Here is a 21,697-nt window from a genome sequence, read left to right as displayed (position 1 = left end):
CCCCACGCCCCCCCCCCCCCTCCACTATCAACGCCAACCCGAAGAGTGGCGAGCGCAGCGAGCCCGCGAGGGGCGGCGGTAAGCGTCCTCCGACCTTTTCATACCCCCACTATCCACGTCGGCGTGGAGTTGATTACAGATAGTATGGCGAGCGCAGCGAGCCACTGAGCCCGGGGCACACTTCCATCACTGGCAATATGGTCGCCTGCGACCATATTCCCAGCGATTATAGCCCCTATCGCCCCCGTGTGTACACAGCATAAGTCACACATGAACTGTGCTAATTGATTAAAAACCTGACAGCTATGAGATACAGTGCTACTAGAGTGCTACTAGAGTGTGGATAGGAGTTTATATTATTTATATTTAAGGAAGCTGTATTTTATATGTGGTATATTGTTCTTTATGAGTGTATTATTCACAATCCAAAAATATACTGGGAGGCTAATTGGCTCCCAACAAAATTAACCCTAGAATGTCTGTGTGTGCGTTTACATGTGGTAGGGAATATAGATTGTAAGCTCCACTGGTGCAGGAACTGATGTGAATGTTCAAATATTCTCTGTAAAGCGCTGCGTAATATGTGTGCGCTATATAAGAAACTGCTAATAAATAAATAAATATGAAAAATTCCTGCACTAGCAGACATTTCTTGTGTAATCAATACTAAATTGCAATTGACTAGTGCCTAATTCCTTGCGCAGTTTTATTGATTCCATGTTGCTTTCATGGATTTTTTTTTGCATTCGGGACTGAGCATCCCCCAATTTTACAGATGTAAGGACTTTTAGGGAACTTAAATCTTAACTAAAAATTTGGATATCTGGGTTGGAGCGCTAGACCTACCTACTGTAATTTGCAATTTGGTTCTTTATTTGTAGCTGGTAGGCAGCATACCAGGTTAACAGCTTGGTACGAATCAAGTTACAACATGGCAGGTTTTCCAGCAGGCAACACATAGGCTTCACAATGCAGGTACACTCCAGATTTCCTTAGCTTAATTCCCACATTCCCCTAGCATATTGTCCAGCCACTAAAATGCATTGGAACACTGACCCTATGCTCCCGACAAACATATAACAGGAAAATTAGCAGTGAACACAATATATCCTGTGAATTCACAATACACTGGATCTAATCAATCCTACTGCTGCTGCTCTACAGCTTGTTGTCCCACATTACCTTCATGTGGAACAATGCTGACTCTGCCACACTATATTAATGTCACATCATTCATATATTTCCATTACCAAGCCCAAGTACAAGTACCGAATATTAATGATCTACTTAATATATATATATTTTTACAGTTTTAAACTATAAAAGCCAGCTGTAACTGTACAACATCTGTACTTCATATACAGCTTTTGTATTTGTTGTTGTGTGCGGATGCCCAGGACAATCATAGATTATGTGATTGCATTTTGAATGTTCTCCAATTTCCAGTCGTCATGGTACTGCTTGACAGTTTCAGCTTTATTAAGAGAAACGCTGGACCTGTCAATCAGAAATTAAACTTTTAGGGAAAATGTCAAATCCGATTTTTAAATTCTATAAATTATATTAGTATAGTTTGCCTAGCTTTTAAATATTTTATTTAGATTGTGGATACTTTGGGTAACTATATTTTAATAACACAAGTAATGTCTATAATTTGAAATCAGGATATTGTTTAAAAAAACTTCATATTTTGTTCAACTTTATACCTAATGCACCAGGATTGAGTGTGCGAGAAATCATTTGCTCAGGCTGTTCAATATATGATAATGACTTGGAAAGTAGATGGAAACAACAGCAATTTTAAAGTCTTACATTGCACTGCTGGAATTAACTACTTACTGCTGGCAGGTGGCAAACATTCTGTCAACTAGACGTCTGACTTCTGGCAGCATCAACATGCAGACAGTAAGCAGAACAGCATCAGTTGAAAGCACAAATAAATGTTTTTGCAGTTTGAGCTTAAAAAGGTGTCTAGTTCCGAAACTGTCTAAAAACTGTTCAATTTTTTTTCTATGTTACATAGAGAGGATTATATATATATATATATATATATATATATATATATATATATATATATATCCTTAAAGGGCCAGTGATACTAATACTATATTATGTTATACTGTATGTGCTGCGGTAGACACAAGAGAATATAGGCACGTCTTAGAATTGCAGGAGCATAATTTATTGCATAATTCCAATATTTAAAACAGGGCTCTTTTGTCAAGGTTAAAGGTCAAAACCTTCAGAAAGAAACCCAAGGGATCTGTAACATTTGTTTTATGGAACAAATCACATTATTGCCATGCTAAGGAGCCCCAGGAGAGTACTTTGCTTTTCCTTAATATATATAGCTACATCTATCTATCTGTCTATCTATCTATCTATCTATCTATCTATCTATCTATCTATCGATCTATCAAACAGTACAGTACAAGTAGTAACAGTCATGTAGAATAACAAATATGTTATTGTTGCTTGTGTCTATCTAGCAGAATGATTATTTGCAGCTATCTACAGTACATCCTTAACAAGGTACAGATGAAGCCAGCCTCCCCAATGCCGCCAGATCTTACTAGCTGGCGGGCGCTGGAGGAGGGCAGGCCGGCGTACACAGAGAATGAGGTGTGCGAGGTCTGCCAACTATCGGCATCACAGTGTGGCGGATTAGAGTCGCTCGGATGAGACGCTCCATCTGTACGTGCACCTCTTGAATCTATACTCTCCTAATGTGCACTAAAGGTACTGGTGTGGGATGCAATAATGTGAGGTGGCTTGGATGTAAAACTAATTTTTATTAGACAAAGCATCCAAATCAAAATCTGGACATTTAAAGAGTTATTGTAGATACAAGATATTAGAAACGCTGAATGGACAATGCCAAGGCTTGATTAAGGGTTCCAGGGGCCCTAGGCTAATAGACATGTATCTCTTATTGTAATGCTGCTAAACACACATGTATGTGCGCTCAGGGACTCACCATTCATACTGCTCATGTAACAAAGGGCATATAACTGGCATCTAGGATCTAATGCCTGTGGTTTATAAAGGAGGCTTCGGCTTTAGGCCGCCCAGTTGGCACTGCAGCACAATGTACACAAAGGGATGGTTCCATCAGTAAGTTACATAGTTACATTGGCACAGCCACCTGGCAGTCAATTTAAGAAATGAGGACTTATTTTTAATCCCCGTTTTCACCTGCCAGGCAGCCCCCTCCCCCACCCTGCACTGGAAAATGATGAGTTTTGCCCTAGCTATAATTCATAATTAGAATAATGCTTACATCCTTGATGATTATTCTGTCTTGGGTAACTACAGGTTGAGTATCCCATATCCATAATGCTCGGGACCAGGAGAATTTTGGATAACGGATTATTCCGTATTTCGGAATATTTTAATATTTCAATGATGTATTTTGAAGTATCTTGCATTTATGCTGTATAAACACATAATATACACACAAATATATTTTATTACCACATAAAATACACACAAATATATTTAAATTGTTCAAAAAACAAGGTTTCAAAACGTGAAACAAAATGTGTGTACTATCTCAGCACTGAATTTGAATGCCAAGCAATCATTGTCTTGCACATATATAGTGCCAGTTACATATCATGTCCCCAGTGATGCTGTTACAAATGTCCCCAGTGAGTTTTTAGCAAAAATAATATTTTTTTTCACTTTCTGGAATGTCCGTATTTCGGAATAATTCGGATAACGGATATTCGGATACGGGGTACTCGACCTGTATTAGAAAAAGCTTGCTGCAGGTCTGCGGAAAATTCATGATGAGCTAAATGCACTGTGATCATGCACTTTCTCCAACATGCCTGTGTGTAACACTCCTGCAGTAACAACATAAGTATGATAAGTAAATAGAAAAAAGGAAAATCAGTCAACTGCAAACACTGTGTTGGCAATGGTCTTAATAAAAAGTAAAATGATTGACCATTCAGAAACACTATAATCATGGCTACTTCATCATTGTTCAAGAAAGGAGCTGTACAGTATGGTGTATTGTGAGATTTCATCCATCCAGTTCTTTCTAGAGATTTATATAGATAAATTATAAACAAGAGTATCAGATTCCATTATCTAGGATGGCTTTTATCATTTCAATTTATTATTTTTTAATTAATTGGGCTGGGTACAAAATACGTGCAGTTGGGACACTGACATCAGTAGACTGACACCAGGACCCTGAAGGCCAGAATCCCAACAGCTTTCTGTACCTAAAACTAACCTAGCACTACTGCATCTTAATTTGAACCTACCCTTCCCGCAGCCTAACTCTAACCACTGCCAGTCTTATGACTAGGGATTGTGACTGGCAGTATTCTAACCACACCCCATTCAATTAACTTCTGACCAAATCCAAAAATAAAACTCTAGTATATGTTTGTTTGTCAAAGTTAAGGTAGCTATTTTACCACAAAACCGGCATGGCTTGGCCATCCACTTCTGGACTGTATATTGCCACTGTACCCCCGATCCCACTGCCCAATCCATCCCTCACCTTTGCCCCGCACGGACCCCAGCCCCACACATCCTGGACATTTAGTTTCATGTTGAGTGAATAAAATTCTCTAATATTTCATAGTCCTTATTTCAGTGAAATAATTTACCAACACCCTACTACAGGTAATTCTTATAACTACTGTATATGATTCATTTACACACCCAGGACACCGTCACTGTACCTAGGTTGTTATTTATCAGTGAGCACAAACAAAATAGAGGGTGAGCTCTAGGCTACCACCATATCTACAGTATCTATATATTTGGAGTCCGGACGACTCAGCCCAGCAGCCCGCTCGATAAGACAGGATCTCAAGCACAGATACTCATTCTTTCTAACCACAAAACCAAAGACAGAGCCATATTGCATTATACAAGATAATGTGCTGATTCCATGGACAGGAACTAGGAAGGAGTTTACTGTAATTGTTGATCCACACAATAATTCATACAGGGGCCCATTTATCAAAACTGTTTGGGTCTTATTTTGTTTCTGTGCAGAGTAAATATTGGCTGCTTTATTTTCCCACTGCAATATAGATATCAGTTTGAAGTACAAACCCCACCCAAATCGAACTCTCTCTGTACATGTTACATCTGCCCCACCTGCCGTGTCATATAGAGAGAGAATTTGCTTTTGCAAGTGAACCAGAATCAGGCCCTAAATGCAATTATTGTTTTTGGAGTTAGTTTTACTACATTACATATAAATTATCAGTCGTATTATAGTTTAAAGATTTTTATTGGGTTTTACAACATAGTCGTGTGTAAACACAAAAATAAACATAGACAAGATATCACAGCAAATAAGTAACAGGAATGAGTCATGTGTTGAGACCTCCTTGGTCAGTGATAGTAATCTATTTTGAAGGGGGAACTTCCCCTAGCCCTTCCAACACGATGGGATTAGTCATTCGAGATTTGGTAGTATGAACTCTGTCGTATTGGAATACTGTGATATATTAATACATTGCAATACAACTAATAATGGGTAGACAAGACTGGGGTACAAGAGGGATATGTGGGTGAGGGAGGTGGGTATGGTGATATATTCCAAGTCAGTTTACTATGCAGCAGTAGCGTTCCTAACTATCGGAATCAGCATAAGAAGGGAATTCTCAGCCGGGGGTGGTACGGGGTCATTCCTCTCACAGACGTCAAAGTAATTCTGAAAAGGTAGTGAGGCTGATAAAAGATACCGCTTTTCTCCAAAGGTAAAAGAGTTTTGGCCCTCTGAACTGTCAGAGGTATGTTTAACTTGGGATGTGGGTGTTAGTACGGTCTGGTATAGTAGCCATTCTGGCTAATTCTGGGTTTAGTTGGGTTATATATATGTCCCATTTTTGGTGGAATTTGGTTTAAGACATTGGGATGGGAAATTGGAGGGATCTAATATCAAATAGGAGGAGTTGGAATAGCCTGTCTTTTAGTTCTTCGATGGTAGGTGCTGAAGGTTTGATCCAATGGATCAGTATTAGTTTTTTTGCCAAGGTAAGAATGATCGTCAGAAGATAGATATTAGTTTTGGGGTGTAAGATTTCAGGCCAGTTGCAAAAGTTAAGACATAGACAAGCCAGGGGATCTATTCTCACTGTACTTGTAAAAAATTCATTAACATAGTGTTTGACTTTTCTCCAAAACCTCAATATTTTCCTGCATTCCAATGGAAGTATTTAGCGTTAGTCATCCCACACTTGACACATTCACCTGTGGCCTCCGTAGACATGTGTTTACTCTAGGCCGGGGCAATGCATAATCTACGTATTGTCTTAAGGTGGACTTCCTGAAGGTATGCCGATTAAAGGATCTTCATAGTAGAGGGGAAATGATCAGTGTTTGTATCTATTTCACACTCTAAATCAGTGATCCAGAGGTTGGTTAGGGAGGAAGTCGAAGGTGGTGGTTTGCAATCTAATATGATGGTGATGAGGGATGATGTTTTGTATTTATGGGTTCGTATTGAGTTAAATATGGATGACAATGGGTCAGATTCCATGGTGGAAATTATATTTTGAATGAGAGGGGTTATAAAGTGTCTAGTCTGGAGATACATAAAGAAGTTGGAATTCGGGAGATTATATCTCTGTTTTAGGTTTTCAAAGGTTAGCATAGAGCCTCCAGGGTCAAACAGCTTGGTTGCCAGGTCGAGGCCTTTGCAATTCCATGTTTGTAATGCTTTGTTGGTCAGTGAGGGAGGGAAAAGCGGGTTACTCCAGATCGGGATATTCTGGGATATGTTCGGGTTCCTGTTTAAAGATTTGTTTCGTTGGATCCAGGTATTATATGTGCCTCAAAACAGTACGTGGTGAAGTATGTGGGTAGGCATTAATTTTATCTGGGAATGGAGAAGGGCACTGGGTGAGAAGGGATAGAATATTTCCCTTTCTAAGTCAGGGTTGGTGTAGGTAGACTCCTCCATTAGCCAGTCGGATATGATTCTAAAATGAGATGCCCAAGAGTATAATTGATAGTCTGGTAGGTTCAATCCACCCTCCGCTTTGGATCTCATCAGTTTGGCTATAGACATCCTGGGCCTTTTTCCCTTCCATAAAAAACGGTTGGAGAGTTTATTGATAAGTATAATATCTCGCTTGGGCAAAATGTCAGGGATCAATTGTATCATGTAGTAGACTTTGGGTAATATTACACTCTTCAGTACAGCAGCTCTACCTAGCAGTGATAAAGGGAGTTTCATCCAGTTTTCCAGCTGGGCTTCTATTTTGGTGAGTAGAGGAGGGATGTTAATTTTGTATAGCATATGAGGGTTTCTGGTTATTAGGATACCTAAGTACTTGATATGTGATGGTTGGGTTTTGAATTGAGCTATTACCGGGTGAGTGGAAAATGGGGTTGTAGGGGGAGACAGCGGTAGTATTTCCATCTTATCTAGGTTAATTTTGTATTCTGAGATCTTACCGGATGACTGGGATAGAAGAAAGTGGGTTAGAGACAAAAAGTATCATGTCATAGGCGAAAAGGGCCAATTTGAGTTCAGCTCGGCCTATCTGGATCCCTGTAAAGTCAATGGCAGCTCTAAGTGCGATAGCAAGTGGTTCAATTGCTATAGCAAATAACAGGGGTGATAGAGGGCACCCCTGTCTGGTACCTCTCTATACCGGGTAAGGGGGAGAAAGGAAGCCATTACAGGCTATCTGGGAGGTGGGGTGATTATATATTGTCTATAAGAATGAGATAAAGGTATGGGGGATTCCAAATTTAGCCATAGTGTGGAAAAGGTGTTGCCATAGGACTAGATCGAAGGCCTTTTCTGCGTCTATGGCCAAAAAGATATCTGGGGAGTCAGTGGGTTTGTTTGTGAGGTTCAATTGTGTGGCCGCCAGGAGTTTACGAATATTGCAAATGGACTGTCGACCTATGATAAAACCAGTCTGGTCTTTATGTATAATGGAGGGGATTGTAGGGTTCAGTCTCTCTGCCAAAATCTTGGTTAGGATTTTATAGTCACAGTTAAGAAGTGATATAGGGCGGTAAGAGCCTGGTTTAGTCAAATCCCTCCCTGGTTTTGGTAGAACTTTTATTATTGCTGTGTTAAAATGGGGAGGAAGCGTTTTATTTATTAGGATGGAATTAAAAACGGGTACTAAGATGGATGCTATTCTTTCTCGGTACATTTTGTAAAAGTCACTAGAGAAGCCATCTGGTCCAGGGACTTTAGCTGGTTTAAGGGATTTAATAGCCTTAGAGACCTCTTCTATAGTTATGGGCATAGTAAGTGCCTGGGAGTGGTGCGTTGGTAATTGGGGGTATTGAAGGGAGGACCAGTCTATGGCTGGAGATACTGTGTCTGGTTTGATCTCGTTTGTACCAGTAGGAGGGGGCACTGGTGTAGGGTTTGAGTATATTGATGTATAGTAAACTGACATGACCTCAGAGATTTGTGTGTTTGTAGTCGTAAGAGAACCTGATGGGAGTGTTAAATGGTTAACAAGCATAGCAGGGCGAGTTGAATTTAAAATGTTCGTTAGCAGTTTACTAGTCTTATTTCCGAACTTATGATATCTATAGTTTGAGATGAAGTGGAGTTTATTTGACATTTTTTGGAGGGTGTCATCGAATACTGTCTTGGCCTGTAAGTAGGTGGATTTGTGTACTGGAGTAGGCTGTTTTGTATATGCTAAGTAGGCGTCTGTCAGGGATGTTTGTTGTCGAATGTAAAGGGAAGAGAGGGCTCTTTTTTGTTGTTTTTCGAAAGATATGATGAATCCTCTCAAAACTGATTTAGCTGACATCCAATACAGGGCTGGGTTGGTGGCTGGAGTTTAAGTTGGAATGTGGGGTTATGTGATAAATGTGCTGGGAATCTCCAGGACCTGTATGGCGATAATTCTTTGGATATTTGAATAGTGATATGTACTAGAGCGTGATCCGAAACTACTATAGGCTGAATATCAGATTCTTTGACTTGAGGGAAAAGGGATGAAGATACGCACATATAGTCAATGCGAGACTGTGTATGATGTGCTGCTGATAGACATGTGTATTCTCTCTGCGAGGGATGAAGAGCTCTCCATGTGTCAACCATTTGCAGGGACTGGAGGATAAAAAGAATCCCTATTCTGGGGCAATGTCTCTGTGAACGGGTCGATGATGATCTGTCTAGGGTGGGATGAGCAGTAAGATTAAAGTCTCCACATAATATGATGTGGGAGTTTATCTGTGGCATAAGTAGTCTGATAATTGATTTAAAATATAATTTTGAGTACACGTTTGGAGCGTATATGGAGCATAGCACATACAATGAGCTATGGATTTTTATTGAGGCTAGGAGAAAGCGGCCATCTGGGTCCGAATGAACAGAAATAACTTCTATGGGGAGGGATTTAGAAGCTAGAATAACAATTCCTATGGCTTTACTCGAATAGGAGCAGATGCTATCAGTTTCCACTTGTACATCTGCAGTTTAAGGATCTCTGGGGGGAGGAGATGTGTCTCCTGTAAGCAGACTACATCTAAATTTTGCCTTTGGAGATAAAGCAGTACCTTGCTGCGTTTCGCTGGGGAGTGGAATCCTCCCACGTTGATGGATCCAATCTTCAGACTAGGTTATCAGCAGTTTTTGAGATATTTTGTTCAGACCCGCTGCAGAGCAAACCCCAAATGCAAATAGTCCTACCGTATAGGCAGTCATTATACTGTATAATGGGTACAGTGTGTGTATTGTACTCCCCTCTCCGAAGTCTGTTGCTGGAAGAACCTCCCTACAAATGACCATTTTCTCAGTGTTTTGTGCATGTGCAGTTAATTCTGCGGAGGTTATTCAGATCTGATCGCACGGCTGCAATTCACAGTCTGGACGATATTTGATACTGCTGCACGTACGGCCCGTAGTACGCATTAACACAGTCGCCCTGCAATAAAATTATGCTACTGTTTTGATTGCTGCCCGTGCGCAGGTTTATTGACAGGAAGTCAGCATGTTGTTGTGGTAAACGGCCATTTTATTGGAGTGTCCGGGAAAACGTAGGTTTGCCCAGGCATTTCAGGGAAGTCGTATGTCGAACAGCCTGTTTCTATCACAGCTGCAGAGTAAATCCTGGGCTAAGCACAGACTTCAGCACACACTAGAAAAATCATTAGATGATGAGCAAATGTGCAGCTAATCACAGGACTTATCGCAGGCCTGCATAGGGCGGGCTTTCACTCTGGCAGGGCAGTGTATATCTGATCACAGGTCTCTGCAAATAAGCAGAGAACCGATCAGGTTTGAATAACAACCTATGCCCCTAGTGCTTAGACTTTACTGTGTTGGCAGCTATGGAGGAGGGGGCCTGGATGAAGGAGGCGACACGCAAGCCCCCACTTCTATTAATACACCCCCCCTGCCTATAGGAAACACCATCTATTGATCCCTATACATACCAGGGTTGTCAACTTTAAGGAAAGGGCAGCCAGCTCCAGGAGGTAGAGGGTGGGGACGTGGACCGTGTCTCAAAAAGGGATGGGGCCATCCAGTGTTTTTGCATCATTGTGGCCATGCCCACCGCTGTGTAATGCCAGTATTACTGACATTACACAGCATGTGATGGGCCATGATGACACAGTTTTCCTCATCTTGTCCCCGCAGACCCCCTGCCGAGGGGGGTTGCGGGAAGCTGCCACCATTCCATGGGACTTGTCCACTTTTCTGGGGAGGTGGACCCGATATTCGGGCGCTTCCTGGCCATTCCAGGAGGGTAGGCAAGTACGATACATACCCCTTAGATTATGCACGTGCTGTGCTAGTGTATTAGGACTACTGAATCATAAACCCTGAAGTCATCTACAATATATCGGGACAACTCTCTATCGCAAGCGCTGCTCCAGCAGGTGAGCATTTATGCTTACTCTACCAGCATTATGGTATGCACGCAAATTGGTTATATTTACCATTATGTTTAGGTGCACTGAGCTACATAAAAAAAATCTATCTAGTTCTTGATAGATAAAATATTGCTGTGGCTCAATGAAAAAATGAAATGAAAAAAAAAATCAAGACGATTACTGTAAGTTTAAAACTGAATGAATTTGTACATGCAAATCTGTCTGAATTCGTTTTGAGAAAACTGTGATGTAAAATACATATGCATTTTATTTTACACAGGCATTTGCATGTCATTGAATTACAAATGAATAAAATACACACTTTACAGTGTCGCAACACCTGTACTCTAGATGGCAGCATCTACTTGTTGAATATAGCCACAATACAAGTCTGTATTCCATAATTCAGGCAGAACTCACAATAAACCAAATGAGGTAATTGCTTCCTTTTCTCTAGTGATAATAATGCATTTAAAATATTTTTGTGTTTTGAGCACATTTATTAAAGGCTAAACCCCAAAATACTCTTTTTCTGTATATTTGAAAAGCAAAAACGTAACACACAGTTGAGGTTATTTATGAACAAAATACAAATGTGCAGTTACCATAGCAACCAAGCAGAATGTACTGTAAATCAGTCTAACTAACTGCTGAATACTGTTAAGGGGGCTGCACATTTTCACTTTGCACATTGCTGATATTTTGAGCTAAAACCACAAATAAAATAGATAATTAAATTGTCTTAAAGGCTTTCTTAGGCACAGTTAAGTTGTGTACACACTAGATGATACATCATTAACAATATGCACAATAACGATATCATTAACGCCATATTGGGCATATCATCCAGTGTATATGCACTAAATTGTCAATGATACATGTCGTCTGAATATGTAGCCAAATTTTGCCTATATCATCAATTACTGCATATTCCGCGGGACGGGGTGCCATCACTGAATGATAACAATCAGGGCTGCCACTAGAAATTGTGGGGTGACAAAATAGACAGCCCCCCCCCCCCCAAAAAAAAAAAAAGATCAAACCAGCTACCTTTAAACTGGTGAACCTATACACATAATGGGGGAAATTTACTAAAGGAAATTTGTAAAAAAATAGGTGTATTTGTATCCAGAAATACACTTATTTTGGACATTTACTATGCCGAAAATACAGCAATTCATATTCGTATTGATGTGCTATCAATACGAATACGAATTGCCGTATTTTCGGGATAGTAAATGTCAAAAATAAGTGAATTTCTGGATATAAATACACCTTTTTTTTTTAAATTTCCTTTAGTAAATTTCCCCCAATGCCCTTTTGGTGCTCACTTACTACCATCTGGCTCTGCTGCTGTGCTGGTCACTGGGGAAGGGGGGGGGGGGGGAGCAGAGTCCAGCACAAGCTTTCCCCCCTTTCTGCTGTGATGCCCCCGCAGAAAATCCCTGCTACCGGAGTGCTTTAGGGCATCTGCCATTATGCAAGCTCTGATTGGCTCACCAGACGTCTCCACATTTTAAATGGACGCCAGAGCCTGGAGGTGTAGACGAAGCCTGTGCTCTTCTGGAAGGGCTCTAGGAGCAGTGGGCTTTGGCAGGAGCAGCTCAGTGGAGGCAGTTGACCGTGACTGCGGGGGATTCAGTGGGTGGAATGAGCAGCCTTCTCTTTCTGTCAGAATGGCCGGGCCCGGACAGCTGTGCCCACAGTACCCCCTTTTTGGAGGCCCTGAGAACAATATTGTTACATACACAGTAAACAATATTCACTCAGCAGTGAAGCTTATTGTATAGTGTGTACCCAAGGAATAGAAAAAAGAATATTTCTGCGCTCTGGTTTAGCAGCTTGAAAAAATGATGTGCAATACTTTTTATTCTAAACAAGTGCTTGAAAGTGGAGGTTGTGTATTAAAATATAATAAAATAGAATATAATGTCCAAAAAAAACCCGAAATGAAACAATTCTAAAATGAGTAACAGTTGCAATAGTGTGTGCCCAGCTTTAGAAACACAGCTCATGTTTGTGAATTTAGAGATAGAGTGCCTGATTCATGGATACCCTTGCTGCATCTGCACTAGCTCTCTGCTTGATTTTCCGGTGCCATAATATACAGATGCTACTTTAAGCCCTTCCCTTGTTCACTAGTATGTGCAAGTCCTTAGATGCCCATTTTATTTGCCTCTGTATGCAGTAGCATTGCCAGTTCTATACATTCCACCATCAGTGCAACATAATATCCACCAATGACCCTTGCCCCAATGCTATGACAGGTGCAGTGTCTCACACAAGCATACTCTATGCCTCTTTGACAAAGTAACACACAAATCTGTGTCAGCCAATCACACATGGGCCCTTATTCTAATCGGAACGGTACGGCCCGCGTGCGGCCGTACCGCCGATGTTTTAACACTGCACATGCGCAGAGGTGAATCTGCGCATGTGCAGCCCCCTTCGCCGCAGACGGATTTCGTCCGCCGCAAAGGGGGCGGATAGGGGCGTGAGAGGCATCATGCCCTCATTTCCCTATGTGTACGCCCCGCGTTTCATGGGCGTTCCCATGCAAACGCGGGGCGTATGCATGGTAATGAGGGCATGACGCCACTCATGGGGGCGGAAAGCTGACGTCGCCGGATGTCAGCTTTCAGCCCCCATACAAGCTACCACACGGACGATTGTCCGTGTGGTCTTAGCTTGCGGGAGCTGCCGCGGCGTGCGGACCTGCCTTCGATGGTCGACGACCATCGAATGCAGGGGGCAGCTCCCACCATGGTGGAGGCGTAGCCTCCACCATTTTAATGCGGATCGCCAGCCGTCCGTGTACGGACGGCCGTGGCGATCCGTAGGGTGGGCGGGGATTGGTTTGTGCGGTCGGAGCCCCGTGTGCGGCTCTGACCGCACCAACCAGAATAAGGGCCAAGGTGATGTCCACCATTATAATTTCAAGAAAATAGAAGCAACAACCAGTCATTGATGGAAAAGGTGTAAGAAAACAGATGATGGGTGATTATTGCCGTAACTGACTTGTTTAAGGTTATTAATCCATCATCTGTTTTCTTGAACATGTTGCACATTGACGTCTCAAAAATTGCTTTTGATTTTATAAAACACTAAGGATATAGGGAGTGATTTAGTGGTGGTTACAGTGAAACACCTATGATATACAGTAGGGGGCGATTTAGAGGTGGACGCAGTGAACACAGCAGCTGTGTCTTTGTTCGCTGCTGTTATGTGCAAATGTGCAAATGCTGCAGGAGGCATCTTGTGTTAATATATGCCTCCTGCATGCCTGTGTGATGAGGCATCAACCCACAGGTCACTCTGAATGGCCATCATACATCAGTAGCTTAGGATAGTATATCTGCAATGAAAGGTGCAGACGTTGAGATCTTGATAGAAGGTTGACAATGGTAGGTCAATAGTCAATAGGTTGACACTATATGGTTGACATGCTTATGGTTGACTTCTTCAAAATGTCAACACAAGCAAAATATCATCATGGCTATGGTCAAAACATCGACATGAGTTTTTGTAGATGTATCCTTTTTTTTATATTTTACCATTCTTATGAAGTCCAATTGGGAATGGTAATAAGTAAAGCAAAAAATGCCAGGGACATGGTACACTAATTTGGGGATCCCTGTGGTCAAGGTGTCAACATTGAAACAAAAAAGTAAAAAACCTTTTCTTGGGTTGAGTGACCTTTCTGCTTATACAGATGGAGCGCCTCTAGTGCTTGCAGAGGCTGGTGATAGAATCGCCAGCCCCTGCCAGCCACCAGGCCTAACCATCTGTCGGAAGGGGGCGCATGCGCACGAGATGCTCGCACGCCTGATTCCGAAGGAGCTCCCTCTCGGTCCCTGATGCCACTCCCTAACCCTGCCAGTCTCCCTGAGTGACTGGGACGCATGTGCATGTGAGATGCTTGCACGTTCTAGTCTAATGGAGTCCCCCTCAGCTAGCACTCGCCAGCGGGGACATTCTGGTTAGTTCCAGCATTGAATGAGAGGGGCTCCATCTGTATCTGCCTGTTATCACTGTCGACCTTGTGCATGTCGATATTTTGGTGTAGACTTAGACATTGTCAACCTAACATACCACACATGTAGAAACTGACCTTAACACTTCCACACACCCGAATTTTCAGTAATGCTGCTTTGTGCCACCCCCTTCCTCACTCCCAAACAGCTTCAGCAAAAAAGGCTGTGGTTTGGGGGCACCATGTGTAATGTTTCAGGACCCATCGCAGCCCTCACCAACGGGTTTGTATACAATTCTGAATCAGGCTCATGAGCCCTTTTTTATTATAAATCAAGCTCCTTTTTTGAAAAATTTCTGGCTTGAAATACAGTATGATGATGAATTATAAAAGTCGAAGGCTGATTTCATTTATATTCTGTTAAAGTCTTTGAAGTAATGTTCTATAAGATTTTAAAGAATCCATGACTCAACACAGCATAGACTGTCTACTGTTCAAAGTGCTTTATAACATCTGATTTTCTGAGTTAACAGATTAAAAGGAGCTCTTGGAACGATTCCTTACCGTTAACTGCTAACTGTCCGTTCTCTGTCATAATCATGTGATTAGCTGAAAAAAATATATACTTTTACATATCCTAATCAATCGATAAAGGTAGCCAACTACAAACTACATCATCCTGATGACGAAATAAAAGATTTCGAAACGTTGATGACAACCAGCTGACTTCAAAGTGTATTATATCCGTGAGTGCCGCTGAAGTGGACTGTTATATTGTGACCTCTTTGAAGGTCTCATTGATGGCACCGGAGACTTTTATCATTATTCATACGTGAGTGCCGATCTGACTCGATTCTATATATATATATATATATATATATATATATATATATATATATATATGCTATTTCTCCTGTAGGACTCAAGGCGTCCAGAAACACCATAAAAAAAAAACGAAATAGCAAACGAAATATGTAGCATCAATTTAGATTTCATAATTTGTTATTCCTTTTACTTTCGCACATCATTTTTCTAAGTAGACTGGATTAATTTTAATTTCATATTCTGAAAACACTATACTGCTTCAAACGTACATGGGGGGAAAAAAATCTGAAACTTCTCACTGCAATAAATTTCCATAGCACCTAACATGTTCAAATTAACATTTTTTGACAGAACTTCTGTTTGTTTTCAGTAAATGTTAAGCAGATGTATTCTAATATCCTCCTGGGCTTAGTGAAAGATGATGCAATAATGTGAATTAGATTGTAACACTGCCAAGTTTTAAAATCTTTTCCTCTTGAATAAAGCCTTTTCTGTAATTGAATTTAAAATTATACATAGAGGAAAAGCATTTGAAAAATATATTTCCAAGGCTCTAAGTGGGTAGCTTGAAAATGTACAGTAGGTGCTTAATGTAATTGTCCGCAAATCCTACAAAAGTAAGACATGCTTATACTTTCAACTCTGCAGATTCCCTTTTAAGTGCTGGATGAAAGTTTGCACAGAGGATACTTAAATCAATATAGAGGAGGGATTTGGTTTACATAAAACAAGGAGATGAACAAACAAACAAAAAGGCAGCTGGTTCTGTGCTTTTAAACAGTTTGAACTCCATTTGAACCTAATTATTCTAAGCTTTGCCTGGTTTGTTATCCTTACATTCACTGTTTGTTCATTGGCAAAGCACACTGTGAGAAGTGCAATATTATGAATGCAGACTGTAAAGCAGGAGACGGTAGGCTTATAGCTGCATAATCTTTCCGACAGTGCACTCAATGAATATTCCAGTTTGAATAACCCTGGGGGTGATGTTGCACTTGCGCTTTTAACTTTTTAGTGTTGAATGTAAATGTTACAAATTGAAATAATTCATTTCTACCGGTAACATGGAGAGGTTATTATGTGAGTGCCTTGATTGGTTGAGTGGATTTTAAAATGCTGATGGTTAGCAATTTAGACAAGACCTTGGTAACAATGCTCCCCAATAGGAAATCACTATATCTCCATAGAACAAATCATTCAAGTGTTTGGAGAAGTCACTACAAATTTGAATTGTAAAAATTGCTATAAATATTAGGCATGGTTCTAGAAATACTGGAAAGGTGCAAGACTGATTAACTGGCTGAATTGCTCCAGCCTTAAAACAATCATTGGTATGTATCACCAACCCTCCGCCAAGGATATAAATGATTAAATTAGTTCCAAAGTGGTCTTAAACCACTTGGTGATACTTTGGTACAGTTGGCTTGTGTTGGCCTAGGTGAGCGTGCTCTGGACTTGAACCTTAGGAATGGTATGGACCCACCTGATGAGTTCAGAAATTATTATTAAGAAACACAGCTCAACTCAGTGTTAAATTGCAGAGTTTTTTATAATTGTTCAAATTACCAATTCTTAAATCATCAAATTACCAATTCTTAGAGCATGCACCTGCATATTTTCTTTTTTCCCCAGTATCGATTCTCATAGTATTCTATTTAGTAAACTACTTCAGATGTGAGCATTGAGTAGATATAGTGAATATTACTGATTGTTAGCAAAAGGACAACATAATAATTTTTAATCACCATATATTCTTTTTATTAATATATTCTTTATTTAAATTTTTTCAAGGGATTTAAAGTCAGTACACGTCATTTTGACATAGTGAAACATACAAGTAACAAGGAGTAATATCAGAAATTCAAACATTGTAACAGAGTATAAGAGTGATGTAATGTTTATTTAACAAACAACCAATAAAATTGGCAATGGGAGAGAAAAACAACTTCCCTGAATTCTTCTATCTAATAAAAAATGTGTGCTGGAAATCAGGAAATTCCTTGTGTTGTATCATCAGGAATGTTGGTACATAAGTGACAGAGGGGGGAGGGGTAGGAAGGAAAGGGAAGACTAGGGAGAGGGGGGACGCAGGAAGGGATATAGTCTTGCAGGAAAGCAAATTAGTTAATTATGTCTGGAGTTTTCAGCTACTTAGGACTGTGCAGCCGGGTAATGCATGCTGCTAGGGCGTTGCTGGGTTACGGGGTACATAGCTTCTATATGTGTCTGAGGATTTCAAATTAATCCAGGCTAACCAGGTGGCTTGATAGTCGGAATGATTTTCCAGTGCTGATTAGTATATGTCTTCCATGGCCCTATAGAATTCTATCCTCTGAAACCATTCCCAAATCCCCGGAGGGTCTACTGACCTCCAATGAACTGGCACTATTGCTCTTGCTGCATTGTTAAGATGTTTAAGTAGGGATTGTTTGTATTTTGCTATAGGGATGGTGATGTGGGAGAGCAACCAGAAGTCAATGTTGTCGGGAGCCGGGAACCCTAGTATTTCTGAGGAAAGCTGGATGACCTTATTCCAAAAGACCGCGATCCGAGGGCAATCCCACCATATGTGTACCAGTGTACCCCTGTCACTTTCGCAGCGCCAACAAAGGGGGGAGACAGAAGGGAAGATCTTATGTAGGAAAGGCGGACAGCGGTACCACCTGGTGAATAGCTTGTTCTGCGTTTCCACCACCTCTAAACTCGTGGAGCAGCGGGCCATGGTCTCGCAGTGTTTAGACCAATTTATTTTTATTATCCCCCGGGGGGGAGAGGTCCGAGTCCCATGCCGCATAAAATAAGGGAGCTTCACTGGTATGACTGTGAAGGACAATCTTATAGAATTGCTGAGATAACATGGGCGAGTTCCGAGGGGTGGGAGCACAGTACTTCAAATGGCGTAAGTTCCTTTGCTAGCTGAGCGGGGGTCCTTTTCGAGTTGACAGTGTCGTATCTGCAGAGAAAACCAGTGGTCTGATGCAGGTAATTTGTTTGCTGTTCTAAGGTCGCTGAAGGGTGTGATATGACCCATTGATACTAAATTCGCTATTCTGGTCAATCCGGCCGTTCGCCATCTAGCGGCCATAACCCCAGCTCTTTCCGGTGTGAATTCTGGGTTATTAAGAAAGGGGAGTAATAGGGAATCTTTCGAGGAGAGACCTAGTTTATATCTCATGGCTCTCCACATCGTCAGTGTGGGTCCAACTGTTAGATGTGAGGAACGCACAACGCTCGGAAGCCATGGGGCGGTTTGTAGGCATAATCCCGAGGAGCGACCTTCCAGGTCAACCCATTGCTTCCCAGACATTTCCGCCCGTGTCCAGTCTAGAATTCTGTGAAGGGCCGTGGCTTGGTGGTATGCTGATATCATAGGAAGTTGTTGGCCTCCCTGAGATCTCCTGTGAAACAGGTAGCAATGTTTGAATCTGGGTTTCTTGCCCCCCCATATGAAGCTGCTAATCGCTCTTTGGGCTTCCACTAGGAACTGCGGAGGGAGTTTTAAAGGGATTGTCTGGAATAAATATAAGAGCCTGGGTAATATGTTCATTTTAACAATATTTACTCGGCCTAGCCAGGAGAACTTCTGCGTCGACCACTGCACCATTTCTCTCCGCAAGTTCTGCAGTAAAGGGATATGGTTAAGCGTTACGGTTGTCTGCAATGAGGATGGGATGGAGATGCCTAAATACTTAATATGTGTCGGGTGCCATGAGAAGGGGAACGTGGGTCTTAGTGAGGAGGCTAGGTTGACGGGAAGAGAGACATTTAAGGCCATGGACTTGGTATAATTTATCTTGAAGTTTGAAAGTGTGCCAAAGCGTGAAAATTCTTTCATAAGGTTGGGTAGGGATACTGTGGGGGTTGTGATCACCGCTAGGAGATCGTCAGCGAACAATGCTAGTCTATGATTAGTATTGCCCACTGTCAGCCCATCGATATCAGCGTTCGACCTAATGGCTCTAGCCAGAGCTTCCATACAAAGTACGAATATTAATGGAGACAGCGGACATCCCTGTCTGGTGCCATTTGATATGGTTATTGGACTAGACAGCAAGCCATTGACTCTCACCTGGGCAGAAGGGGATCGGTAAAGTGCAAGGATCTTTTGTAAAAACATGTCGCCTATGCCTATGCGTCGTAGGATATCACCATATATTCTTAATAACAGCTATCATCATATGTCACTGTCTGAACGCCAACCTGAAATTATTATCCTACTGTACATCCACCAACATCACTATATTGCATATAATATGATAAAGAAATAGGTTGACATATGAAACAAGGACATGGACATGATGACAAAGAAACTGGCCTTCAAAAAAAGCACAAAAATGTTAATGATAATGCTTCTGCTACATAAATGCAATTTTGGAATTATAAAATAATTGATAGGATTTTAGATGCCTAGAGCATTTTTTACATTTTTTATTGATATTTATTTGAACTGAAGAATAAAAAACAAAGGAAACAATTAAACTGCACATGACTACAGCACACAATGTAGTTTTAAGCAATTAATTACCCAAAATAAATAATGCCGGAATTTAGACAAATCACAATAAATATTTCAATGATTGGTTTAGATTACAGTGACAGAACCCCAACCCCCCCCCCCCCCCAAAAAAAAAAAAATGCATTAGCGATGCCAGGCTCTGAAAAGAATACTTCCTGAGAAAACATAACGACTTCCATAAACTAAAGGATAAGGTAAATCATATATAATATAATTTAACAACAATGGTAAAATTAAACTAATGTATATAATTGAAAATATAACTTTCCTTTTATTAATTACAGGAAACATTTTACATTCTATTTATTGTTTCATTTCTCCTGTAAGATCTATTTTCTCTTGCATTGTTATTATGTTTTTATTACTATCCTCCCAATTATCACTGCACTATGGGCCTGATTCTGGTTCACTTGCAATGACATGTGATGGCAAATGCCACATCAGATAAAAAGTAGTTTAACAAAAAATAAATGATGTAATTATCTGCATTGTATGTTTTGGAGTATTAAATGTGTTTCAAATATGCTTAGCTGTGTCATTCCTAGGGTTACCACCACATCCCTTTAATTCTGGACACATATTAATTACACAGGTTCTGTGGCTGGCTGACTTCAAGACTTGTTATTTATTTATTTATTTACAGTTTCTTATATAGCGCAGCAGATTCCGTTGCACTTTACAATAGTAGACAGTGATAAAACAACCTGGGTAACAACAGACAGACTTGGAGGTAGGAGGGCCCTGCTGCAAGCTTACAATCTATATCTAAAGAGTCCCATCTAATTTGATATACTCCTAATTTAACAACTCTCACAGGTGTTTTAAACGAGCATTAGTTATCAGCTTTGTGCTAGGCATCACTGTTCCCACTTAATCAAGTATATTGGGGATGGAGAAAATAACAGTCCCAGTCTAATAACAAAAGTTAACTAAAATGTGTTTAACATAATAAGTATCCACATCATAGTTTTATCTGGCTGCTTTGTGTTGTAGGATTTTTCCTTCTTTACCATTTTGGTGCTACTTGTGGGAAAGGTAACTGTGCTTTACAAATACTAACTGAAATATTAATTGCTGGAAGTCCTTTACCTGTTAAGCAGTCATTGAGACCCAGAGGGGGAAATTTACTAGGATGTGTATTCTACTTCACATGTGATGTTACTATGGGCAACCAATCAGATCCTGTCTACTATCTTCTAGAGGGTGCTAAATAAATAAGAAGTAGCTTCTGATTGGTTGCCCATAGCAACATCACATGTGAAGTAGAATACACATCTTAGTAAATTTCCCCCATAGTGTCAAAGAATAAAACAGATGAAAAAGGAGCACCCTTCTGTTGATTGCATAATTAAGTATTAGTAAGTAAATTAAGCCTTTAAGAAGTTGAGATGTTAATAATATTTAAAACTAGAGATATTTGGATTACAATTTACTTAGTTTTTAATGCTAAATTAGCACAAGTTCGGGCTCATCTGGATTTTGCTTATTGGCTATCCAAAAAATGTGACAGCCAGATAGCCATTAAGATGTCATTTTGAGAT

The sequence above is a fragment of the Crinia signifera genome, chromosome 1 (genome assembly GCF_055691185.1).
Source record: "Crinia signifera chromosome 1, ASM5569118v1, whole genome shotgun sequence".
Taxonomy (NCBI): Eukaryota; Metazoa; Chordata; class Amphibia; order Anura; family Myobatrachidae; genus Crinia; species Crinia signifera.
Note: the sequence above shows the minus strand (reverse complement) of the source record.